We start from the raw sequence: 26,920 nt of genomic DNA on the forward strand, positions 1-26,920 counted from the left end.
TGGGATTACAGACGCCACCACCACACCAGGCTAATTTTTGTATTTTTAGTAGAGATGAGGTTTTGAATGTTGGCCAGGCTGCTCTCAACTCCTGACTTCATGTGATCCACCCACCTTGGCCTCCCAAAGAGCTGGGATTACAAGCGTGAGCCACCGTGCCCAGCCTTAAACACCTTCTTGACTAAAGTTTGGCATTAGACTGATGGAAATGGCCATGACACAATCTCTGTCCTTGAATTTATATTGTGGAGCACATAACTTGTAAGCATGTAAGTTTAACCTGTTTCTTATTCTGAAGTAGAGTGTGAGCCCTGCCCCCCATGCCAGGGCCGATGAATACGGCTCAGGAAGCCTGTTTCAAGTTGACCTAATTTTAAGATAAAGTGGTTATTGAGTTTCACTTCAATTAGTAGGTCAGGTATTTGAAAGTCAACAAGCTTTATATGGCTAAGACTTGCTTTTGATAAACACGTAGACAAAATGTTGCTGGGCCATGGTGGCGTGTGCCTGTAGTCCCAGCTGCTTGGGAGGATGGAGCCTGGGAGGTTGAGGCTGCGGTGAGCTGTGATTGCTCCACTGTACCCCAGCCTGGGAGATAGGAAGACCTTTTTCTCTCTCTCTCTCTCTCTGATAGCAAGACCTCTCTCTTTTTCTCTCTCTGTCTCTCTCTCTCTCTCACATATACACACACACACACAAAGGGCTCTTACATTTTTTTTGTTTGAGATGGGAGTCTCACTCTTGTCACCCAGGCTGGAGTGCAATGGCACGATCTCAGCTCACTGCAACCTTTGCCTCCCAGGTTCAAGTGATTCTCCTGCCTCAGCCTCCTGAGTAGCTGGGATTACAGGCACCCACTGTCATGCCCGGCTAATTTTGGTATTTTTGTGGAGATGGGGTTTCACCATGTTGGCCAGGCTGGTCTTGAACTCCTGACCTCAAGTGATCCTCCCACCTCAGCCTCTCAAAGTGCTGGGATTACAGGCATGAGCCACTGTGCCCGGTCGCTTTTACATTTGAAATGTCCTTTGCAGTTGCTAAAGCATTCACATTTACGTTTCACAGCTGTCTTCTGAAAGGTTTTGTCCCACTTTACAGATGAGGAAGCTAAAGTGCAAAGGTTGTGGATCTCTGGAATTTATACAGCTGGTAAGCTAGAGGACAGCTTCCACCCAAGATTTATTCAGAATTTTAATGGCCCTCTGGGGGGCCTGGGGAACCTTGGCAAGCCATGCCACCTTTGAGGTTCAGGTCCCTCATTTTTTAAGTGTAGGATTTGGGTTATGTTTTAATCTAAGTTCATGGTGTGTAAGGCACCTTCTTTGGGAATGAGATATGGGGAAGTATGGACATACGTGATTAATATTAGCCACATAGGTTGCGTGCAGTGGCTCATGCCTGTAATCCCAGTACTTTGGGAGGCTGAGGTGGGTGGATCACTTGAGGTTAGGAGTTCGAGACCAGTCTGACCAATATGGTGAAACCCTGCCTCTACTAAAAATACAAAAATTAGCTGGGCATGGTGGCTGGTGCCTGTAATCCCAGCTACGATGGAGGCTGAGGCAGGAGAATCAGTTGAACCCAGGAGGCGGAGGTTGCAGGGAGCCGAGATTGTCCCACTGCACTCCAGCCTGGGCAACAGAGTGAGACTCGGTTTCAAAAAAAAGAAAAGGAGGTTAGCCACATAAATAATAGATGAAGCTCTTTGAAAGGACCTAAGAGGGTGCTGTAAATTACATGTGATGTAAGCCTGGAAGTCTTCACTGCTGCATATTTTTCCCCAATTCTACTTAAAACGTTTTAAAACTTGTCAAGATAACTTTCTCAAATCGTTAAGAAGGGGTCATCTCAATGTTACAGCATGAGAAATTAAAGTCCAGAGAAATGAAATAGCTTTCTAGGTCATGGCAAAATTGGTGTATCTGGAGTAGCATTCAGATCCCGAATCCTTTTCCCTGGTTCTCGTAACTGCCATGCTCTTTGGGTTGAGACTAGAAAGAAAATGGATACAACACATTTCACCCTTAGGAGACTTTCAGTGTTTTTAATGTTTTCACTTAGAATGGAAGAAATTACACTTGAAAAGAGATGTTTAAATTCATTGATGTTGGCTGGGCGTGGTGGCTCACGCCTGTAATCCTAGCAGTTTGGGAGGCCGAGATGGGCGGATCACCCGAGGTCAGGAGTTCGAGACCAGCCTGACCAACATGGAGAAACCCCATCTCTAGTAAAAATGCAAAATTAGCCGGGCGTGGAGGCGCATGCCTGTAATTCCAGCTACTCAGGAGGCTGAGGCAGGAGAATCGCTTGAACCTGCAAGGCAGAGGTTGTGGTGAGCCGAGATGGCGCTATTGCACTCCAACCTGGGCAACGAGCAAAAACTCCGTCCCCGCCCCCCCCAGAAAAAATTACTGTTGCTATTGCTTCAGATTTCCAGTAGCTCCTCAAACCCTGCTCAAAAGTCCATTTCTTTGAGTTGGGGGAAGGGGTAGGATTCTTGATAATGAAGCTATTGTTGGGTAAATTCTTGGCCGTCCTTAAATCCTTCGGGATCAGGGAGCTAGGATTCCTCTTGGCTCTGTAAGATTAAATAGGCTGTGCATGGGCCATCAGGCCCTCCATACCTTCCTCCCATACACCCTTAGAATCTGCCATCCAGAGACTGAGAGGGTCCTCATCTTAGGAGATGTAACTATCAGGCAAGCACAAACACTATGATTCAGAGCTGGGTGTGACTTAACAGGTCTTCTTTCATTATAAAACCCAGTCATTAGACTGGCTAATAAAAATTACCATCTCAAATACTTACTGTGTCTTGGGTACTTTGAATGCATGGTCGCTGAATCTTTACAGCAGCCTTAGTAGTGAGGAATGTTAATATTTTTAACACATGAGGAAACCAGGTATTAGGTGATGTAACGTGCATAGCTAGTAAGAGGCAAGGTTGAGATTGAAATGGGCTGTCTTACTTTAAGGTTCTTTCCACTACGCCATGGATATTTTGATCCCCAACTAGAGAAAAGGAGTCCTAGAAACGTTATAACAGGCCTGGCACGGTGGTTCACACCTGTAATCCCAGTACTTTAGGAGGCCGAGGTGGGAGGAGCATTGCTTGAGTCCGGGAGTTTGAGACCAGCCCGAGCAACACAGTAAAACCCCATCTCTACTAAAAGTACAAAAATTTAGCCAGCTGTGTTGTTGCATGCCTGTAGTCCCACCTATTTGAGAGGCTGAGGTGGGAGGATTGCTTGGTCCTGGGAGGTTGAGGCTGCAGTGAGCCCTGATTGCACCACTGCACTCCAGCCTTGGTGACAGAGGGAGACCCTGTCTCGAGCAAACAAACAAACCTGAAGGAATCTATTGTCAAATTTATTTCCCAAAGTTCTACTCCCATGCCATTCTGTACTAGGAAGGGGAGGGGAAATAACATTTGCTGTCTTTTGTGAGCTAGTCAGTCACCCTGCTTAAGTGAAGCCTTATATACATTTTTTTTTTTATTATTATTTTTGAGACAAGAGTTTCACTCTGTTGCCCAGGCTAGAGTGCAATGGCACACTCTCAGCTCACTGCAATGTCCACCTCCCAGGTTCAAGCGATTCTCCTGCCTCAGCCTCCTGAGTAGCTGAGACTACAGGTGCATGGCACCACACCTGGCTAATTTTTGTATTTTTAGTAGAGACAGGGTTTCACCATGTTGGCCAGGCTGGTCTCCAACTCCTCACCTCAAGTGATCCTCCTGCCTCAGCCTCCCAAAGTGCTGGGATTACAGGCATAAGCCATTGCGCCCAGCCTACATTTTTTTTTTTTTTTTTTTTTTTTGAGACGGAGTCTCTCTCTGTTGCCCAGGCTGGAGGGCAGTGGCGCAATCTTGGCTCAGTGCAAACTCTGCCTCCCGGGTTCGAGCGACTCTCCTGCCTCAGCCTCCCAAGTAGCTGGGATTACAGGCATGCGCCACCACGCCCAGCTAATTTTGTATTTTTAGTAGAGACAGGGTTTCTCCATGTTGGTCAGGCTGGTCTCGAACTCCTGACCTCAGGTGATCCGCCCGCCTCGGCCTCCCAAAGTACTGGGATTACAGGCGTGAGCCACCGCACCCGGCCAACGCCCAGCCTGCATTTTAAGGTTCAAGCTAATAATCTTGTGAATTAGGTCATAGCTCCAATTTAGCAGCTCAGAGAGGAAAAGTGGCTTTCTATGGTCACATAGCTGAGGAGTGGCAGAGCATGTCTTTGTGCAGGGCTTCAAGATCCTTTTCATGATGCGATGTTGTCTTCAAGACAGGGGCTGAAAACCTGCCACTCCAGGTCTTCCTTGATAAGACCTCTTTCTTCCTTGCCAGGTAGCCTTTGCTCAATCACCTTCTTTACATTCGCCTTTTAAGCCAGATTGGTCTTTTTTACTGCCCCACCCACATCTCCAGGCAATCTGGACCTTAATGTGCTTCTTACTCCTAAAGCTTGGAGCTCCTTCGCTTCAAAAAGTGAGGTACTGCAGTTACAGTAGGCACTGCCGTTACAGTATAACTCAAGAGGTGGATCAAAGCACCAACTGGAATCTCTCCAGCTGCACCCAGTTTGTTCAGCCTGCTCTTACTTTTGCTCAAGCCGTTACTCTCCTGTCTGGCTTTCTTCTCTTGCCCTATTCGAATTCTATCTATGAAATCTTACCTCCTCCCTGTCAGCTACTGCGATCCCTTCTTTGGGATCCAGTACTGTGGGTCTGTACCACACAATGGCATTTATCTGTCTTCATTCATTTGACAAACACATTGAAGAGCTGCCATTATGGGGTAGACACTGGGCAGGTGGCTGGAGAGACCTTAGTGAATTATACAGACATGGACATGGACCAGGGGGCTAACTCCAGTGTTAGAGTGGGGAGATACAAAAAAGTGGGGAAGATACATTAAAAAGATATAAAGTAACTAGGAAAATGTCACTCACGGTCCTCTCCAGGTCCAGCACACAAACTCACAGTAATGAATTCATGAATAACTCATTGATTACAGGTCAGAATTTTTAAAAAGAAATGACTGAGGCTGGGCGTGGTGGCTCACGCCTGTAATCCCACCACTTTGGGAGGCTGAGGCGGGCGGATCACCAGGTCAGGAGTTCAAGACTAGCCTTGCCAACATGGTAAAAACCCCATCTCTACTAAAAATACAAAAATCAGCTGGGCGTGGTGGTGCACATGTGTAATGCCAGCTATTCGGGAGGCTGAGGCAGGAGAATCGCTTGAACTCGAGAGGTGGAGGTCGCAGTGAGCCGAGATTGCGCCACTCCAGCCTGGGCGACAGAGCAAGACTCTGTCTCGGGAAAAAAAACAAAACAAAACAAAGAGAAATGGCTGAAAGGAATCCTTTATTACCCCACCCAAACCTGACAGTCATGCAGCCTTGGGCTTGGCTCTAACCTGTCAACTGGCGGTGTGACCTTGAGCAAGTCCTGGCCTCTCAGCAGCCTCTGTAAAAATGAGGTTGTTGCATTTAGTGGTCTCTGGGGACCTTTCCATTTCTGAGATTCTGTATATTATTTTCAACTGCTCTGGGATGGTCCCTTTCCTCTTCCTGGTTTTTTCCTGCATTTCTCCCCCTCCCCCTTTCCTTCCGCTCTTCACATTTGTCCCTTCTGTATCCGCCCTCAGCCCCCATTTCCTGGCCACCCCCCAATTCCACTGAGATGGTTACCATGGGAATCTCCTGGAAGTGACATCACACATTTCCTAGGCAACTGTTTCCAGGACAGTGACATCATCTGATCACCATGGTAACCCTCCAGGAGGCCACTTCTGCAGTGAAATGGGCAGACAGAATTTTATGTTTTTTTCTGGAGATTGAGGGCAATGTAGGGAAATATTAACAGCAACAAAAAAATCTCAAGAGTTAGAAGAAAAAGCTTTGAATGTTGTGCTTGTTAGGGGCAAGTGGGAAACCAGTGTGGGGCTGGGAAAGAGCAGAAGCTTGGGGCTAACCCCTTCTTCTTTCCAGTAACTACGTTGATCATATGTCACCAAATTGGGACATCTGAGAGTGAACAGGGCACCATTATTATTATGTGGGAAAGACAAGTGAACATGGCCTCCCCAAGCAAACCAGGGGATGTGGCCCCCTGCCCATAATCAGAGCAGGTGCCCGGCCTTCTTTCCTCAGCTATGGCTCATCCAGCATGCTTTGATTCAGCTCCTCCTGTGTATGGCTACTAGGGATACCACAGGGAGCAAAACAGCCCAGATTACTGTCCTAATGGTGCTCAGGGTCATGTGTGTGTGGTGGGGTGAGGGTGACCCCACAGTCACCCAAGTGCACATTGTGGTATGGACTGGGCATGGTGCTGAAAAGGGAAGGCACTTGAGGGACATGTTTTTTTGTTTGTTTTTTGTTTTTAGATGGAGTCTCTCTCTGTTGCCCAGGCTGGAGGGGCAGTGGCACGATCTCAGCTCAGTGCAGCCTCTACCTCCCAAGTTCCAGTGATTCTCCTGCCTCAGTCTCCCAGGTAGCTGAGACTACAGGCGCCCACCACTACGACCGGCTAATTTTTGTAGCGATGGGGTTTCACGGTGTTGGCCAGGCTGGTCTTGAACTCCTGACCTCAGGTGATCCGCCCGCCTCAGTCTCCCAAAGTGCTAGGATTACAGGCGTGAGGCACCACGCCTGGCTGATTTTTTTTAATGCAAACAGGAGTGTTTCTCCCACGGCTCAAAACACGTCCACAGGGTTTCCCACTGCTGAGAAGATGGAGGCCTTCAAGGTCCCTGCCGCCCTGCCCATGTTACCTTCATCTTGAATGCCTCTCCAGCCTGCTTTCCACTGGGCCGCCAGCCTCCTTTCCACTCCTGATACTTTGCGTGCTCCCTCTGCACTTCAGTGCGCGCCACTGCGTTCCAGTCTGGGCGACAGCGCGAGACTCCATCTCAAAAAAATAAAAAAGCCGGGCGCGGTGGCTCACGCCTGTAATCCCAGCACTTTGGGAGGCCAAGGCGGGCGGATCATGAGGTCAGGAGATCGAGACTACGGTGAAACCCCGTCTCTACTAAAAATACAAAAAAAAAAAAAAAAAAAAAAGAAAAGAAAAACAAAAAATTAGCCAGCCGGGACGGCGGGAGCCTGTAGTCCCAGCTACTCCGGAGGCTGGGGCAGGAGAATGGCTGAACCCGGGAGGCGGACTTGCGGTGAGCCGAGATCACGCCACTGCACTCCAGCCTGGGCGACACAGCGAGACACTGTCTCAAAAAAATAAAAATAAAAAATTAATAAAAAATAAAAAGAACTCACCTGGCTGTTGCGTGGGACAGATGGGAGAGTAGTTTGCTCCAGAGAGAGCTTGAGTGGCAGGGACCTATGTGGGGGCTGTGACTGAGGGACATGGTGGATACATATTTGGGAGGTAGAGTTGACAGGATTTGCCAAAGGACTGAGTCTGAGGGTGAGGGCAAGGAAGGACTCAGGCTACCCAGGTTTCTGTTGTGAGTAGTGGAGTGGGGGGTCTTCTTTCAGATGATGCAGGGGTGCAGGGCTGGGCTTAAGGTTAGCAAGAGAGGTGCCTAGGGCACAACATATATCTATATCTATATTATGTTATATATGTATATTTTGTTGTTGTTGTTTTGTTGTTGTTTGAGATGGAGTCTCACTCTGTTATCCAGGCTGGAGGGCAGTGGCGCAATCTTGGCTCGCAACAACCTCCGCCTCCAGGGTTCAAGCGATTCTCCTGCCTCAGCCTCCCGAGTAGCTGGGATTACGGGTGAGTGGCACAACGCCTGGCTAATTTTTTTGTATTTTTAGTAGAGACGGGGTTCCACCATGTTGGCCAGGCTGGTCTTGAACTCCTTACCTCATGTGATCTGGCCCACGACATAGTTTTTTAAATTTTTAAATTTTATTTTTTTAAGAGACAGGGTCTCACTCTGTTTCCCAGTTTGGAGTGCAGTGGCAAGATCATAACTCACTGCGTCCTGGAATGATCCTCTGACCTCAGCCTCCCTAGAGGCTAGGACTACAAGTACACACCACCACAACCAGCTAAGTTTTGTTATTTTTTGTAGAGGTGGGGTCTTGCTATGTTACCCAGGCTGGTCTCAAACTTCTGGGCTCAAGCAATCCTCCCACTTAGGCCTCCCAAAATGCTAGGATTACAGGCATGAGCCACCGTGCCAGGCCTAGGGAACAACATTTAAGGAGGCACACACTCTCAGGGGTAGTCTTAAAAAGGAGTGCCTTTTTCAATGCTGCACTTTGGGAGAAGCAGGTTTTTGGGATTTTTTTTTAGAGGGATCGGGTGTCGTGTTTTTCAGCAGTAGTAACGACACTCTTATGTTAACATGGAGGCCTTCACTTTTACCAACCCCCTACTAAAGGTGGAGAGAGCATTGTGTGCCAGCTGTGTTACTGTCCCCACAGGAACTCTGGGAGGGGGCTCCGCACCCACTGGCCTTTTTTTTTTTTTTTTTTTTTTGAGATGGAGTTTCACTCTTGTTGCCCAGGTTGGAGTGCAATGGTGCAATCTCGGCTCACCGCAACCTCGGCTTCCTGGGTTCAAGTGATTCGCCTGCCTCAGCCTCCCGAGTAGCTGGTATTACAGGCATGCGCCACCACGCCCAGCTAATTTTTTTTTTTTTTGAGACGGAGTCTCACTCTGTCACCCAGGCTGGAGTGCAGTGGCGCGATCTCGGCTCACTGCAACCTCTGCCTCCCGAGTTCATGCCATTCTCCTGCCTCAGCCACCCGAATAGCTGGGACTACAGGCGCCCGCCACCACGCCCGGCTAATTTTTTGTATTTTTAGTAGAGACGGGGTTTCACTGTGTTAGCCAGGATGGTCTCGATCTCCTGACCTCGTGATCCTCCTGCCTCAGCCTCCCAAAGTGCTGGGATTACAGGCGTGAGCCACCGCACCTGGCTAATTTTGTATTTTTAGTAGAGACAGGGTTTCTCCATGTTGGTCAGGCTGGTCTTGAACTCTCGATCTCAGGTGATCCACCAGCCTCGGCCTTCCAAAGTGCTGGGATTACAGGTGTGAGCCACCACGCCCAGCCATTGCCCATCTTACAGATAAGGAAATCAGGCTCTGAGAGGTTCCAGATCTTCCTGAAGGTCCCATGGCTTGCAAGTGGGGGCAGCAGGCCTCAAACTCAGGCTTGCTGACTCATGAGCCTACTCTCTTCCCACCATGTGATGTTTCTCCAGCCTCCCGAGTTTCCTGGGGAGGAAAGGAAGATAATCCTAGAGCCCATAAAGCCCCAGGTGCTTTCAAGTTGGCCACCTCCTTGTTGCTCACCACCATTGAGGGTGCAGAGGAGCAAACCAAGGGTCTAGGAAGTGACAAGATCTCTCAGCTCAGCAGAGCCACTTTCTATTACAGGTGCTCTCCACCTGCCTTTAAGGTTCTGCCTGGCCGGGCGCGGTGGCTCACGCCTGTAATCCCAGCACTTTGGGAGGCCGAGGCGGGCGGATCACGAGGTCAGGAGATCGAGACCATGCTGGCTAACATGGTGAAACCCCGTCTCTACTAAAAATACAAAAAATTATCCGGGTGTCGTGGCGGGCACCTGTAGTCCCAGCTACTCGGGAGAATGAGGCAGGAGAATGGCGTGAACCCGGGAGGCGGAGGTTGCAGTGAGCCGAGATCACACCACTGCACTCCAGCCTGGGCGACACAGCGAGACTCCTTCTCAAAAAAAAAAAAAAAAAAAAGAATTAGGGCAGGCGGGCAAAAGGTGTTTGTGCATGACACATGAGCCTGTGGGGTAGAGGCGGGAGAGGCGGGGTACAGGGACATGTGGGACAGATGGTTGCTGGGGGAGAAGCCTCCTCCTCACCAGCTGGTTCCCAGGGACAGCATACTTTGTAGCTCTCATTTCCAGGCCTACACCCAAGGCAGAGAGAAGAGGGGAATGAGCAGGCACATCCACGAAACTGAGGCCTCAGGGGGCAGGACTGGTGGAAGGGGCCCTCTGCCTCTAGCTACCTCATAGCCCAGCCCTACCAATAAATAACCATGGTTTTGCTAGTGCCTCCAAGTACTGGACCTCAAAAGTCACAAAATACCCGGAGATTAAAAAGAAATGAATAGGCTGGGCACGGTGACTCACACCTGTAATCCCAGCACTTTTGGAGGCTGAGGCAGGTGGACTGCTTGAGTTCAGGAGTTTGAAAGTAGCCTGGGTAACATGGCAAAACAATAAATACAAAAATTAGCCAGGCCTGGTAGTTCCAGCTACTCAAGAGGCTGAGGTGGGAAGATTGCTTGAGCCTGGGAGGTCGAGGCTGCAGTGTGCCAAGATCGTGTCACTGCAATTCACCCTGGGGAACAGAGTGAGACTGCCTCGAAAAAAAAAAAAAGAGTGAATAAACACGAAGATTAGGCCCTGTGACCCCCAACACACACGCACACGCACACACATGCGTGCACACACACACACACTCCTTTTTATTTTGAGATGGAGTCTCGCTCTGTTGCCTAGGCTGGAGTGCAGTGGTGCAATCTCGGCTCACTGCAACCTCCGCCTCCCGGGTTCAAGCTATTCTTGTGCCTCAGCCTCCTGAGTAGCTGGGATTACAGGCGCGTACCACCACACCAGGCTAATTTTTGTATTTTTAGTAGAGACAATTTCACCATGTTGGCCAGGCTGGTCTCGAACTCCTGACCTCAAGTGATCCGCCTGCCTCGGCCTCCCAAAGTGCTGGGTTTACAGGTGTGAGCCCCTGCGCCTGGCCATACTGCTTCCTTAATGTATTAGGGTTCAATCAGAGAAACTGTACCAGTAAGGGGATACAGATTAAGAGATTCGTTGCAAGGAGGTGATTTGCGCGATTGTGGGGCTGGCTAGGTAAGTGCAGTAAGTGCAGGCTGGAACTCTTGTCAAGGGCTGAAGTTGCTATCCACAGGCAGAATTTCTTCTTCAGGAAAACCTCAAGTCTGATTTTAAGGCCTTTCAACTGCGTCTATCAAGCCCTCCTAAATTATTCAGGATATCTTCCTTTTATATAAAGTCAACTGATAATGGACTTTATTCGCATCTACAAAACAACTTCACCAAAACATCCAGTTTCGTGTTGGAATAATTGGGGCCTTCAGTCTAGCCAAGTTGACACAGTAAAAAAGACATCACACTCAGCAGGGCATGGTGGCTCAGTCCTGTAATCCTAGCACGTTGGCAGGCCAAGGCGGGAGGATTGCTTGAGGCCAGGAGTTCCAGACCAGCCTGGGCAACGTAAAAAGACACCATCTCTCCAAAACATAAAAAAAGATAAATTAGCTGGGCTCGATAGCTATACCTATAGTCCTAGCTACTCAGGAGGCTAATGTGTGAGAATCACTTGTGCCCGGAGTTTGAGGCTGCAGTAAGCTATGATCATGCCACTGTACTCCAGCCTAGGTGACAGAGCGAGACCGTGTCTCAAAAACAAACAAACAAAAAGCAGTGGAACGTTGCTTTACGTATATTAGAGCACTTACCACATGCCCTGTGGTTAAGTGATTTGCATGCAGCATCTCAGTTAATCTCAGAACATCCCGTGACGCAGGTATCCTTCTTGTCCCTGATTTTACAGGTCAGGAAACGGCCTCAGAGAGGTGAGGAGACGCCCACAGTCGCGTGGCGTGGTGCACCTGTGTTCTGAACTGTCACTTGCCTCTCCCTGTGAGCCTCTCTTTACTCTGCCTTGTCTTCTTGTCCTGGGGCAAGAAGTTAGGGTTCAAGACCCTTCGGGATGTGAGGATGTTTCTGCCACTCCGGACCTTAGTTTTCTCCCCTAAGTGGCTCTATCTCTCCCGGCCTGAGTTTGGAAGGGAGGCACCAAACTCCTTTTCTTAGGCCTGTGCTGCCATCTATGGAGCTCGAAGGTGCTCGCCACGCTCCAGACCGGCCACCTGGCAGGCAGGTGAGCTTGCAAGTGTGAAGAGCAGCGGGATGCGGGGGAGGGAGCAAGCCTAGTAACAAATAAAGCAAATATCATCGGCCCTTGTCCTCAGCTGCTCGCTCAGGCCCCCCAGAATCCTGTAGCATTTCTGGGGATTAAGAGGGTGGTGGGGTTTTCACCTCTATCACGTCTACTGCCAGCCTGGCGCCCAAAGGTTCGGCCGTCATCCGCCCCAGCGGGTCCCTGGAACCGCCGGGATGCCCAGGCTGCCAGGGGGTCTAATGGGAAACTGGGAGTTTCTTTCAGGCCACAGGATAGGTCTGCAGTGCGACTCAGGCTCCCGCGGGGACCTGCCCACTCGAACGGGGGAGGAGAAAGAGGCTCCGGGGGAGAGCCAAGGAGGTGGAGAAGAGGAGCGGCGTCCCGGGAAAGGGGATGCTGGAGCTCCTGCCGACGCTCCACCTGTAGCCCCGCCCTTGACTCCGCCCACTTCCCCGCCCCTCCCTTCCAGGCGCAGCCTCGAGGTGGCGCTGTGGGGCCGCGCAGGGTCTAGGGCGACTTTCTGGGGGAGCCGCGGCCGCCAGGCTCCGTGGGTTTTGGTTCAGGCGCCGGTTAGTGTCGGGGTAGGCCACGCAGTGAGTTGGCTTGTGGCAGGAGGCAGGCGGAAACCGAGGCTGAGAGGCTGGCTGTCGCTGCCACCCCTCAGCAACCCCAGTGCAGCTGGTCATCCTGTCAGCCGATCAGTCAGTCGCGTCCCCAGCCCGGCTCACACGCCTCCTCCATCAGTCCCTCAGCCAGTCCCTGCGTTTCCTTTCTTTCCCTTGCCTTTCTCTCTCTTTTTTCTTGTCTTTTCTTTCTTTCTTTTCCTTCCTTCTCTTTCTATTTCTCTCACTTTCTTTCCTTTTCTTTTTCTTTTTTTGAGAGGGGTCACCTCACTATGTCACCCAGGCTGGAGTGCAGTGACGTCATCTCGGCTCACTCAGCTTCGACATCCTGGGCTCAAGCCATCCTCCCGCCTCGGCCTCCCAAAGCTCCGGGATCACAGGCAGAGCCACTGTATCCGCCCAACCATTGCGGTTCCTGCCAGGTGGTCGGCTGGCAGGTCGGCCCTTGTCACCTGGGTCCCCGAGCCCTGCACACTGTGAGGGCGAACAGAGTCCATGGAGGATGGTGAAGGGAGGAAATATGTGGAGCCCAGGCCTTGCTTTTTCTGTTTGTTGTTGTTGTTTTGTTTTTTTTTTTTTTTAGACGGAGTCTCGCTCTGTCGCCCAGGCTGGAGTGCAGCTCACTGCAAGCTCCGCCTCCCGGGTTCACGCCATTCTCCTGCCTCAGCCTCCCGAGTAGCTGGGACTACAGGTGCCCGCCACCACGCCCGGCTAATTTTTTGTATTTTTAGTAGAAACGCGGTTTCACCGTCTTAGCCAGCATGGTCTCGATCTCCTGAACTCGTGATCCGCTCACCTCAGCCTTCCAAAGTGCTGGGATTACAGGCGTGAGCCACCGTGCCCGGCCTCTTTTTTTTTTTGAGTCTTGCTCTGTTGCCCAGGTTGAAGTGCAGTGGTGCGATCTCTGCTCACTGCAACCTCTCCCTTCCGAGTCCAAATGATTCTCTTGCCTCAGCCTCCTGAGTAGCTGGGATTACAGGCACTCACCACCACGCCTGGCTAATTTTTGTGTTTTTAGTAGAGGCGAGGTTTCACTATGTTGGCCAGGCTGGTCTTGAACTCCTGGCCTCAAGAGTCTGCCCGCCTCGGCCTCTCAAAGTGCTGGGATTACAGGTGTGAGCCACTGTGCCCGGCCGTTTTTTTTCTGTTTTTGGTCAGAGTTACTTGCCAAAGGGCTTTGGTTTTTTCCCCTCAGGATCTCCCAGGCCCTTGGGGGGCAGAGGGGACAACGATGCTGACCCGCTCCTGAGGTGGCGCTCGGCCAGCACAGCTGTCCCTGGAGCAGAAGAGTGGCAGTGGAGGGGCCAGAGCCCTGGCTTTCAGCGGCTGTACTGAGAGTTACTCCACGTTCAGCCCTTCCCCGCCCGACGCGGATTGGCTGTGGGCTGGGTCTGATCCTTCCCGGACCTGGAGCAGCTGTGGGCTGGGCCTGATCCACTGACTGCCTTCTATGTCAGAGCTGGCAGCATGGGGGCCCAGACCCGGGCCCTTCCAGGAGGTGCCAGGGCAGTGGGACCCAGCCCTGAGCTGGAGAGAGCATTCCTGTGCTGGTCGCGGCAGTGCTTCCACCTCACTGTGTGTGCTTGTGCAGGTCACTTCACCCAGGCCTCGGTGTCATCACGGACAGCTTTCAGAAAGGGGAGACAGCCTGGGCATGGTGGCTCACACCCATAACCTCAGCACTTTGTGAGGCCAAGGTGGGGAGGATCACTTGAGGCCAGGGGTTCAAGACCAGCCTGGGCAACGTAGTAAGTAACCCCATCTCTAAAGAAAAAAAATTAGCTGGACATGGGAGGCCGAGGTGGGAAGATGGGGCTTGAGCCCAGGAAGTCGAGGCTGCAGTGATCCTCGACTGCACTCCAGTGGTGCATTTGATTACACTACTGCACTCCAGCCTGGGTGACAGCGAGGAGACCCCTCTCAAACAAACAAAATCCCCCCAAACCAAAACCTGCCACCTACTTCCTTGCCCTGCCCGGTACTGTGGGTTTGGAAATATAACCATGGAGGTGAAAGCCCAGGTGTGAGGAAGTTATAACCTGACCTCTCATGGTTTTCCTGATGCAGGGGAGGAAGAATGGAAGAAAGAAATGAGAAAAGGCAGGGGTGGCCTGAACTCCTGGGCTCCAGGGGACGCTGTGTCTGTTACCCCCACCCATAGGAGCCTGGGGTTCTGGCCTGGGCTGTGTGACCCTGGGCCTGTCTCTGCTGCTCTCTGGGCTTTTACAGCAGTGAAGAGCTTGGGTTCTATGATCTCTAAGGCTTGAGACTTGAGTAGAAGGGTTTCTAACAGAAATCCTGGGGCCATGATGTTCGGGGAGCAAGAGCTAAGCTGTCTGGTGCAATAGCCACTAACCACGTGTTGCTGTTGGGCACTTGACATGTGGCTTGTCTGATTTCAGGTGTGCCCAAGGATGTTGTAGAACTCTGTCTAGCCACAGTGTGGGGATGGGGAGCTCCCGCCGACAGACTCTGTTGCTTTCTGGCTTCGTAAGTGGGAGTACCGAAGTCCCTGGCTGTGTGTTCAGCCCAGTGGGGTTGGGATAGGCACTGGGGAAGGTGGGAGCTGGGTCAGAAACCCTCCCTCAGCCCAACCTGGGTGGACTCCTGGGACCCTTGGTGGGAGGAGGGGTCTGATGACCCTGGGGGAGGGAGGGAGGGGAATTGGCAAGACTCAGATGTATACTCTGGGGACAACGATCCTCTCTCTTTCTGCCCCAGTCCCACTCCTTTCTTTGAAGCTGGGGTCCCCAGCTCACATCATGCCCAGGCAGCCTCAGTGTTCCAGTGAGGCGGGAGCTACAGCTCCTGGAAATCAGAGGTGACCTGGGCGAGGCAAGTTTTTTGTAGGGACCTGGTGGGATACTCCCAGGGGATTGTTCTCCTGGGCAGGCCTGGGAAGTCCCAGGAAGAGTTGGTTATTCATTCACAACCAGTGTTTATTGGACATCCACCACATGCCAGGCTTTGTGCCAGGCAGTGAGTGACAGGAGTGAACTGTACAGACATTGACCCTGTTTATGGAGTGCAGTGTCTAGAAGTGGTGATAAGGGCAATGGGAGAAGACAAAAATGCAAGTAAACGAATTGGTTAAAGTAAAAATTCTGATACCAGGCACGGCGGCTCATGTCTGTAATCCCAGCACTTTGGGAGGCCGAGGCCAGCGGATCACCGGAGGTTGGGAGTTGGAGACCAGCCTGACCAACATGGAGAAACCCCATCTCTACTAAAAATACAAAATTAGCTGGGCGTGGTGGCACATGCCTCTAATCCCAGCTACTTGGGAGGCTGAGGCAGGAGAATCGCTTGAACCCGGGAGGCAGAGGTTGTGGTGAACGGGGTTGCACCACTGCACTCCAGCCTGGGCAACAAGAGTGAAACTCTGTCTCAAAAAAAAAAAAAAAAAAAAGTTAAAATTGTGGTATGTGCTGTGAGGGTAGCAAGGAGGGTGCTAAGATAGAGAACAAAGCAGGCCATTCTGGGACGACTCTCTGAGCAGGTGACACTTAGCCTAAGACCTGAAAGAGGAGGAGCCATGGGATGGAAAGAGTGTTCCAGACAGTGGGAATAGCATTCATCCACTCACTCACTCATGCATGTGTTACTCTGTGTTGGACGCTGTTCTATTTGCTCCCAAAACAGCAATGAACAATACAGGAGAAATGCTTTCTGTCATGGAGCTTATGTTGTACTGGAAGAAGACAGAAGGCAAATAACCAATTAGACAAATAATATCAGGAAATGATGAATGCTCTGGAGAACATAAAAAGATGATGGGCTAGCAAATGACTAAGGATGAAGGGACTATTGCAGATAAGGTGGAGAGGGAAGGCCACTCTGGAGACCCGAATGATGAGAAGGAGCCAGGCATGGAAGGGTCTGGAGGAAGAGCATTCCAGAGAAAGGGACCAGGAAGTGGAAACGAGTTTAGCAGATTTGAGGCATATGGCCAGTGGGAGAGTGATGGGCAGTGAGGTGCAGGGAGCAAGTTGTGGAGGGTGTGGCAAAACTAGGCCAGGAGTTTGGATTTTAGTAGAAGGCATCGGGAAGCTGGTGGAGGGATGTGGGTAGGGGAGTGGTCCAGTCCCTCAGGCTGCTCTGTGTGGGTATAGAGTGAGAAGGTGGGAAGGTGGGAGTTAAACTAGTTAGAAATCACTGAGGCTGGGCGCAGTGACTCGCGCCTGTAATCCCAGCACTTTGGGAGGCTGAGGCGGGCGGATCATGAGGTCAAGAGATCGAGACCATCCTGGCCAACATGGTGAAGCCCCGTGTCTACTAAAAATACAAAAATTAGCCAGGCGTGGTGGCGTGCACCTGTAGTCCCAGCTACTCGGGAGGCTGAGGCAGGAGAATCGCTTGAACCCGGGAGGCGGAGGTTCTGTCTCAAAAATAAATAAATAAATAAATAATAAATAAATGAAAAGGAATCATTTTGTAGTCCAGGCAAAATGATGGTGGCCTGGACTAGGGCAATAGCAGTGGAGATGGATGCAGGTGAACAGATATATCTATGGATGGAATTGACAGGACTTTATGACCATTTGGATGAAGGAAAATGAGACTCCTTGGATTTGACTTCTAGCAACTGGGTGGATTATGGTGCCATTTACTGAGTTGGAGTGGGTTGTGGGAGATACATTTTGGGGAGGAAAATGCAAATGCAGTTTTGATAAACTTAGAGATTTCTGTAAGACAGGAAAGCGGAGATGACAAGCAGGAAGCTGGGTCTCTGAGCTTGGAGCACAGGGAACAGGACTGGCCTAGAGATAAATTTGGTTCAGGGCACAGGCAGCTCTGGTTAGGCCCACAGAGACAGTACTGTTCAAGGGACAAGCACTAAGTTGTCCAGCACAGACACTAGGCTCTCCAGCACAGTAGCCATGAACCACATGTGGCTTTTGGGCACTTGACATGTGGCTTGTCTGATTTCAGGTGTACTGGAAGTATAAAGGACACACTAGATTTTGAAGAGTTAGCATGGAAGAAAGAATGTAGAATATCTCAATAATTTTTATACTGGGCCAGGAATGGTGGCTTATGACTGTGATCCCAGCACTTTGGGAGGCCGAGGCGAGTGGATCACGAGGCCAGAAGATCAAGACCATCCTGGGCAACATGCTGAAACCCCGTCTCTACTAAAAAATATTTAAAAATTAGCTGGGTGTGGTGGTGCACGCCTGTGGTCCCAGCTACTAGGGAGGCTGAGGCAGGAGAATCACTTAAATCTGGGACGTGGAGGTTGCAGTGAGCCAAGATGGCACCCCTGCACTCCAGCATGGCGACAGGAGAGACTCTGTCTCAAAAAAAAATTTTTTTTAAAATACTGATTATACATTGAACTGCTAATAGTTTGTATATACTGGGCTACATAGAATACATTAATATTAATATTATTTTGTAGAGACGTGGCCTTACTATGTTGCCTAGGCTGGTTTCAAACTCTTGAAACCAGCAAGGAGGTCCTTCTGCCTTGGCCTCTGAAAGTGCTGAGATTACAGGTGTAGGCCATTGTGCCTGGTCATAAAAATAAATGTATTATTAAAATTAATTTCACCTGTTTATTTTTACCTTTTAAAATGTGGCTACTAGAAAATGTAAATCACATTTTTTTGTTTGTTTGTTTTTGTTTTCTGAGACAGGGTCTTACTCTGTCGTTCAGGCTGGAGTGCAGTGGCGCAATCTCAGCTCACTGCAACCTCTGCCTCCCGGGTGGAAGCAATTCCCCGAGTCAGCCTCCTGAGTAGCTGGGACAGGTGTGTGTCACCACAACCAGATAATTTTTGTATTTTTAGTAGAGAAGGGGCTTCCCCATGTTGGCCAGGCTGGTCTTGAACTCCTGACCTTAAGTGATCCACCCGTTTTGGCCTCCCAAAGTGCTGAGATGTATTTATTTTCTTTCTTTCTCTTTTTTTTTTGAGACAGAGTTTCGCTCTTGTTGCCTAGGCTGGAGTGCAATGGCGCGATCTTGGCTCACCACAACCTCCGCCACCTGGGTTCAAGCGATTCTCCTGCCTCAGCCTCCTGAGTAGCTGGGATTACAGGCATGCGCCACTACGCCTGGCTAATTTTGTATTTTTTTTTTTTAGTAGAGATGGTGTTTCTCCAGTTGCTCAGGCTGGTCTCGAACTCTGACCTCAGGTGATCTGCCTGCCTCGGCCTCTTAAAGTGCTGGAATTACAGGTGTGAGCCATGGCGTTTCTCCAGTTGCTCAGGCTGGTCTCGAACTCCGACCTCAGGTGATCTGCCTGCCTCGGCCTCTTAAAATGCTGGAATTACAGGCGTGAGCTACTGCGCCCGGCTGTTGGGATGTATTTCTGATGTTCCATAGGGTAGGGCTGGTGGTGTGTTGTAGGGTGTGGCAGATCAGGGCACCAGGGGGCAGCAGTGGTTAGGAAATTGAGAGGCATTTCCGATGAAGACAACCTAAGGGAAACCCAGAGTAGGGGTTGGCCTGTCTCTGTCTGGCTCCCTTCCTGACACCTTGTCAGAGCACAACTGTGGCACACCCCCTTGGACTTCCCAACCCCGTGGCTGTCTCAGTTGGAGTTGAGGAACAGGTAGGAGGGGTCCCCATGAGATGGTGGTGTGAACCACTCAAGAAGTTGCTGGTACTTCAGGCTCTGATCTCACTCTCTTCCTTTAACTCCAGCTGACATCACTGTGCTAGGGGAACATTTCCACCTCTTGGGCTGAGCAGGGTATGCCAACCGACAGCTGGGTAGTCAAGACAACCAAGGCAATAAAGCTCACAGAGGTTAATTTATATGAAATGAATGTGGCTGTAACTGGTTTTCATCCATTATAATTCTAAACATCATGTTCAAATTGCCTGTAGTGTTTTTAGTTGGCAGGAAAACTGCCATTAGGGAAAAAAGAGCAGAGGGATGATTGGGGGCGAGATTGAATTCACTTTAGTGGGTTTGGTGTGACTTTGGTTGAGTGTCGCAGTGTGCCAGACTTTTGTGAGTGTCGTAGTGTGACTTTTGTGAGTGTCACAGTGTGCCAACAACCAGTTGGGTTGTTGACTGTGCAGTCCTCAAGGAATATATGTATCAGTGATTTAATATAGGGAAAAATGTGTAGAGGGATAAATAGAGACCCATGAGAGCTCAGAGGAAGTGCAGTTAATGCTTGTGCATGGGTGCGTGAAACTGTGAACTCAGAGAGAAAGTGCCAGGTAGCATCAGAGCAGACAGTCAGGATTTAGCCATGCAGTGGAGGGGTGGAGAGTGGGTTTGCAGGCACTGGGACAGCAGCAAAGGACATGGCTCAAGGAAGGACAACGAGATTTGTTTGGCCATGTGGAGCAGGGTCCTAGGAAAACAAAGATGGTGCCAGATCTTGAGAGGCCTTGGTTTCCCAGTTAAGGAGATTGGACGACTTTATTATTTTATTTTCCCTCTTTCCATAATTCAGAGAAAGAGAATGGACTTTGGATTGCAGGTACTTAAGAGCTTTTGAGGAGGGCCTGAGCTGGACAACACTGTGCTTAGAAAGAAGAAACCATACAGTGCTTCAGTTTTTGTGGAGATAAAATAAAATACGAAAAACAGAAGAAACCATTTGCCTTTTTGGTGCTCAGAGGGCAGGGTAGGAGAGGAAAAGGAGCTTGTGTGTTGCAAGCAGGGAGGTAAAGAGCCCCTTTGGGACTAGTCAGTTGGCAAATAAGGCAGAGTGGGAGAGCAGTTAGGAGTATTTGTTTTGGGAATGGAAAGACCTGGATTTGATCACTAATCCTATAATTTTTTTTTGGTAATAGCTTTCTTGAGATGTAATTCACATGCCATACAATTCACCCTTTAAAGTGTACAATTCGATATTTAGTATGTTTATAATTACACAACCATTACAATAATTTTACTTTTTAAAAATAGAGATTCAACTCACATACCATAAAACTCACCATTTTAAAGTGTACAATTCAGTGGTTTTTGGTATATTGATAAGGTTGCACAACCAGCACCACTATCTAATTCCAGACTATTTTCTTTCTTTTTTCTTTTTTTTTTTTGAGATGGAGTCTCGCTCTGTTGCCCAGGCTGGAGTGCAGTGGCGTGATCTCGGCTCACTGCAAGCTCTGCCTCCAGGATTCACAGCATTCTCCTGCCTCAGCCTCCCAAGTAGCTGGGACTACAGGTGCCCGCCACCATGCCCGGCTATTTTTTTGTATTTTTAGTAGAGACGGGGTTTCTCCATCTTGGTCAGGCTGGTCTCGAACTCCCGACCTCAGGTGATCCGCCTGCCTTGGCCTCCCAAAGTGCTGGGATTACAGGCATGAGCCACTGTGCCGAGCCTAATTAATTTTGTATATGGTATGAAGTAGGGGTCTACTTTATTCTTTTGTTTGTGGATATTCAGCTGTACCAGTACCATTTGTAGAAAACACTATTCTTTCCCCATTGAATTTTTTTGGCACCCTTTTCTAAAATCAGTTGCCCACAAATGTATCCCTGCCACTTTTTTTTTTTTTTTTTTTTTGCAATCCTTCTCCTTCTATAACCTACCACTTTTTAGCTCTGTAATTTAAGCCTCAGTTTTCTTATCTGTGAAATAACAGTAATATCCAGGACTGACTCATCCATCAGGCACAAGAGGCTCAATATTCTAGGTCCCATGGTACTTTTAAGGGTCCATAAAAATGTTTTAGTTATTTTTTGGCCAGGCGCGGTGGCTCACGCCTGTAATCCCAGCACTTTGGGAGGCCAAGGCAGGCAGGTCACCTGAGGTCAGGAGTTTGAGACCAGCTTGGCCAACAAAGTAAAACTCTGTCTTTACTAAAAATACAAAAATTAGCTGACATGGTGATGGGTGCCTGTAGTCCCAGCTACTTGGCAGGCTGAAGCAGTAGAATCGCTTGAACCCAGGGGTTGGAGGCTGCAGTGAGCCAAGATTGCGCCACTGTTCTCCAGCCTGGGTGACAAGAGTAAGACTCCCTCTAGGAAAAAAAAAAAAAAAAAAAAAAAAGGGCCGGATGCGGTGGCTCATGCCCGTAATCCCAGCACTTTGGGAGGCTGAGGCGGGCAGATCACGAGGTCAGGGGTTTGAGACCAGCCTGACAAACATGGTGAAACCCCGTCTCTACTAAAATTACAAAAATTAGGCGAGTGTGGTGGTGCATGCCTGTAGTCCCAGCTACTCAGGAGGCTGAGGCAGGAAAATTGCTTGAACCCGGGAGGTGGAGGTAGCAGTGAGCTGAGATGGCGCCACTACACTCCAGCCTGGGTGACAGAGCAAGACTCCGTCTCACAAAAAAAAAAAAAAAAAAGTTTTGGTTACTTTTCACATCTGAAGAAAGAAATGAAAATTTAGGTCAAAGAAAACGTCTTGATATATTAAGACATTATTAAATATTCTTTTATCAATGCAGCTGTAAAATATAATTTTTAGTATTATTTTTATAGAGGAAGGGGCCCACAAAAGCAAAGGTGTCTCAGACCCGCAAAAATCCTACTGTGGCCTTGACACTGTTTGTCTCACAGGGTTATCATGAGGATGCAATGTGATAATCATGTCAAATCTCATGTGCTGTGCTGGCCCATAGTAGGCCATCAGTAAACGGTCAGTGTTTATGGAGTAGCAGACAGAATCTCCCTCATCAGCCTGGGCCCCTTTAGCAGGAGAGCAGTCGGGGGGCTTTTCTGTCCCGCTAGCACCTTGGCAGGCTGGTGAATTATTGACTGTGCAAACCCATGAAGGAACCACTTAGTGAGCTTGAGGGAAGGGCAGTGCTAAGGAGCTGGTCCTCTGCCCCAGTTTCCTGTCCTGACACCTCTGAGGGTTCAGGGGCACCTGTGGCCTCACCAGGCAGAGAGAGAGTTGCCGAGGTGGAGAGGAGGCAGGCAATGGAGGGGTTCTGTGCCTCAGCACCTGGTGGGGTTGGTAAAGCTCCCTAGCTGTAATTCCCTGCCTTTGTTAGGCAGAGAGACCTGGTGTCCACCTGGGTGGAGAAGGCAATGACCATGAGTGACTTAAATGGCTCTGACAGCCAATACTCGTTTTTTTTTTTTTTTTTTTGAGACAGGGTCTCACTCTGTCACCCAGGCTGCAGCACAGTGGCACAATCTTGGCTCACTGCAACCAATGTTCTTTTTTAAAAAATAAATAAAGATGAAATTCACACAACATAAAAGTAACCATTTTATTTATTTAGTAGAGACAGGATCTTGCTATGTTGTCCAGGCTGGAGTACAGTGACTATTTACAGGTGTGATACCTCTACTGATCAGCACAAGAGTTTTGACCTGTTCAGTTTCTGACCTGAGCTGTTCACCCCTCCTTAGGCCGCTGGTTGTCCCTTGCTCCTGGAAGGTCGCCATATTGATGCCAAACTCAGTGTGGATGCCCAATTGGTAGAGTGCACTACAGCCCAGAACTCATGGACTCAAGTCAGCCTCCCAAGTCCCTGGGACTACAGGTATGCACCAAAATTAACCATTTTAAAGTGTATGATTCAATGGCATTTAGTACATTTATGATATTATGCAACCATTACCTCTAATGTAGTTCCAAAATATGTTTATCATCCCGAAAAGAAACCTCATACTCCTTAAACAGTCACTTACCATTCCTCCCTTGCCTTAGGCCCTGGCAACCACTCATCTGCTTTCTGTCCCTATGAATTTGCCTACTCTGGACGTTTAATATAAATGGAATCATACAATACGTGACCTATTGTGTCTGGCTTCTTTAACTCAGCATAATTTTTTTTATTTTAAAATTTTATTTATTTATTTTGAGACAGAGTCTTGCTCTGTTGCCCAGGCTGGAGAGCAGGAGCGTGATCTTGGCTCACTGCAACCTCTGCCTCCTGGGTTCAAGTGATTCTCATGCCTCAGCCTCCCAAGTAGCTGGGATTACAGGCACGTACCTGTACATGTGTTTCATGTGCTGGTTACCATTTGTTCACTATGCCCAGCTAATTTTTTTTGTTTGTATTTTTTTTTTTTTTGAGACAGAGTCTCACTCTGTCACCCAGGCTGGAGTGCACTGGCGCTATCTTGGCTCACTGCAACCTCTGCCTCCCAGGTTCAAGTGATTCTCCTGTCTCAGCCTCCTGAGTAGCCTGGGACTACAGGCACGTGCCACCATACCTGGCTAATTTTTTTGTATCTTTAGTAGACACGGGATTTCACCATGTTGGCTAGGCTGGTCTCGAACTCCCGACCTCAGGTGATCTGCCCGCCTTGGCCTCCCAAAGTGCTGGGATGACAGGCGTGACCCACCGGGCTTGGCCTTGTTTGTATTTTTAGTAGAGATGGGGTTTCACCATGTTGACCAGGCTCAGGCAATCCTGCCTCAGCCTCCAGAAGTGCTGGGATTACAGGCGTGAGCCACCATGTCTGGCCCAGAATAATGTTTTTGAGGCTCATTCATGCTGTAGCATGTATCAGCACTTCATTCTTTTCATAAGTTGAATAATAGTCCATTGTGTGGAATATACCACATTTGGTTTATCCATTCCTTTGTTGATGGACTTTTGAGTTGTTTCCACCCTTTGGTGATTGTGAATAGTGCTGCTATGAACATTTGTATGTCAGGTTTTGTTAAAATACCTGTTTTCAATTCTTTTGGGTATATGAACATTTGTATATCAGGTTTTGTTTAAATACCTGTTTTCAATTCTTTTGGGTATATGAGCATTTGTATGTCAGGTTTTGTTTAAATACCTGTTTTCAATTCTTTTGGGTATATGAACATTTGTATATCAGGTTTTGTTTAAATACCTGTTTTCAATTCTTTTGGGTAGGAGTGGAATTGCTGGGTCATAGGATTATTCTCTGTTTCACATGTTGAGGAACCTCCAGACTATTCTCTAAAGCAGCTGTACCATTCTACATTCCCACCAGCAATGTATAAAGTTTCTCCACATTATCATAAACACATTATTATTATTATTATTATTTTGAGACAGGGTCTTGCTCTGCTGCCCAGGCTGGAGTGCAGTGGCACAATCATGGCTCACTGCAGCCTTGATCTCCTGGGCTCAAGCAATCCTCCCACCTTAGCCTCCTGAGTAGCTGGGACTATTCCACCCCAACATGGCATGCACCATCATGCCTGGCTAATTTTTTGATTTTTTGTAGAGATGGAGTCTTGCTATGTTGCCAAGGCTGGTCTTGAACTCCTGAGCTCAAGTGATCCTCCCACCTCAGCCTCCCAAAGTGCTGAGATTACAGGTGTGAGCCCCTGCACCCAGCCATTGTTTGTTTTTTTGATTATAGCCATCCTAGTAGGTGGGTGGGCAGTGGTATCTCACTGTGGTTTTGATTTGTGATTTCAATTTGTATTTCCTGGCCGGGCGTGGTGGCTCATGCCTGTAATCCCAGCACTTTGGGAGGCCGAGGCAGGCAGATCACCTGATGTCAGGAGTTCAAGACCAGCCTGGCCAATATAATGAAACCTCGTCTCTACTAAAAATACTAAAATTAGCCGGGCACGATGGCGGGTGCCTGTAATCCCAGCTACTCAGGAGGCTGAGGCAGGAGAATGGGTTGAACCCGAGAGGCTAAGGTTGCGGTGAGCTGGTATCATGCCATTGCACTCCAACCTGGGTGAGAGAGAGAGACTCTGTCTCAAAAAAATTTTTTTAAATATTTCCCTAATGACTAATGGTGTTGAGCTTCTTTTCATGTGCTTGTTACCATTTGTTCTTTTTTCTTTCTTTCTTTCTTTTTTTTTTTTTTGATCCAGGCCTGGTGAATTCTCCACCAGTCCCTATAAGAAAACCTTGCCCCGGGAGATGGAGGTTGCAGTGATCCAAACTCACGCCACTGCACTCTAGCCTGGGTGACAGCGAGACTCTGTGTCAGAAAAAAAAAAAAAAGAGAAAACCTTGCCCTGTAGGAGTCCCCTTCTCTGGGGAACAGCTAGCCTTAGACGTTAAATATACAGTCTAAGTGCCCTCTTGGCCTCATGTGTCCTGCAGACTCCTTCTCTACCTGGCGTCATCCCAGAACTTGCCTTGGGTCTTGGGCCTTTCCTGCTGGCCATAACGTTCCCAAAGGGGTAACAGTTGTGTCTTTGGGAGCTCTTCTCTTTTGCCCTGACAAATTCCTTATTGTTTATCTGGAACTTGTTCATTGTTGCCTCTGCCCACTTGGGCCTCACTGAATTCTTCTCTCCACCTCCTACTCATTCCTGGTTATCTTAGATTCCTTAGCCTCTAACGTTTTCTAGACTCTCCCCCTTGGTCCTGGTGGACTCTCCCCAGTGGACTCAGTTGGCAAACTTTCCAGCGTGGGGGCCCTGCTGTTCTGGCACAGCTAGGGAGAAGGGCAGGAGGCTGGCTGGCCTCTCTGAGGGTGTTGGGGTGGCAGATCATTCACGCTTCACTTCTCACCGGAGTGGTGGGGAGGTCTCTGGAGGACCCTGGCTCTGGAGAAGGAGGGGGTTGCCATACCAACCCTTGTAGCAGGAGCATAACAGTGATAAAAACCCGCATGTCATTTGTGAGGTACAAAGTCCTGGTCTAGTTTGGGCCCAGGGGTTTTTCCTTTCTGCAAGATGGCTCTCTCTTTATTCCATCTCTTGCTCACTCGCTGACTCACTGACAACATACATTTACTGAGTGCTGACTCTGCAAAGCCCTGTGCTGGGCCCTGAGACTAAAAAGCTCAGCATTTGAGCCCCTCATGGTGTCTAGACAGATAAACACACAAATGCAATATGATGTGATGTGTGTGATAGCAGGGTATGTATGAAGGCAGTGGGAACCCAGCTGAAGTAGGAATCACTCTGCCTTGAGAGAAAAAAATGGGTAGCTTGAGCTGCAAGGAAAAGGTGACATTTGAGTTGGTTCTTGATGGAGGAGAGACTGACGAAGGGAAGAAAGGCATTCTAGGTAAAGGACTCAGGTTCTTCGAATGGACTCGGCTCAAGAGCGATTTAGGAGGAAACTCAGAAGCCCACTGCATTTCCTTTGTCTTTCTCCCCAACTACACTGGGAACACCTTGAAGTCGAAAGATGCAGTCTAAGGCCAGGTGTGGTAGCTCATGCCTATAATCCCAGCACTTTAGGAGGCCGAAGTGAGCGGATCACTTGAGCCCAGGAGTTTGGGACCAGTTTGGGCAACATGGTGAAACTCTGTCTCTCCAAAAAAAAAAAAAAAAAAAAAATTAGCCAGGCGTGGTGGTGCACACCTTAGTCCCAGCTACTCAGGTGGCTGAGCTGGGAGGATCACATGAGCTCTGGAGGTTGAGGCTGCAGTGAGCGAAGATCATGCCACTGCACTCTAGCCTGGGTGGCAGAGTGAGTGAGACCCTGTCTTCTCTGGCCTGGGCCCCAGACTGTCTCTTGTCCTCCACGTAAGTTCATCTGTTCTGTTTCCAGATACGAATGACTGATGTGATAAACTCACTCATGTTTTGTGTTGCTGGGAACGGGTGGGTTATTTATTTTT

General features: G+C 49.1%; 1 protein-coding gene across 1 annotated transcript in view; it reads left to right on the forward strand.

The window, feature by feature from the left end:
* The first annotated feature begins 11,598 nt into the window (after positions 1-11,598).
* The window catches only part of SLC5A1 (solute carrier family 5 member 1), a 142,848-nt gene continuing 127,526 nt past the window's right edge, over positions 11,599-26,920 (forward strand). Inside the window, exons 1-2 of the mRNA XM_063808216.1 lie at positions 11,599-11,877; positions 22,802-22,935. The gene's annotated coding sequence lies outside the window, so the exon portion shown is untranslated. The remainder of the gene's footprint in view (positions 11,878-22,801; positions 22,936-26,920) is intronic.

Source organism: Pan troglodytes, chromosome 23 (genome assembly GCF_028858775.2).
Source record: "Pan troglodytes isolate AG18354 chromosome 23, NHGRI_mPanTro3-v2.0_pri, whole genome shotgun sequence".
In the NCBI taxonomy this organism is placed as follows: domain Eukaryota; kingdom Metazoa; phylum Chordata; class Mammalia; order Primates; family Hominidae; genus Pan; species Pan troglodytes.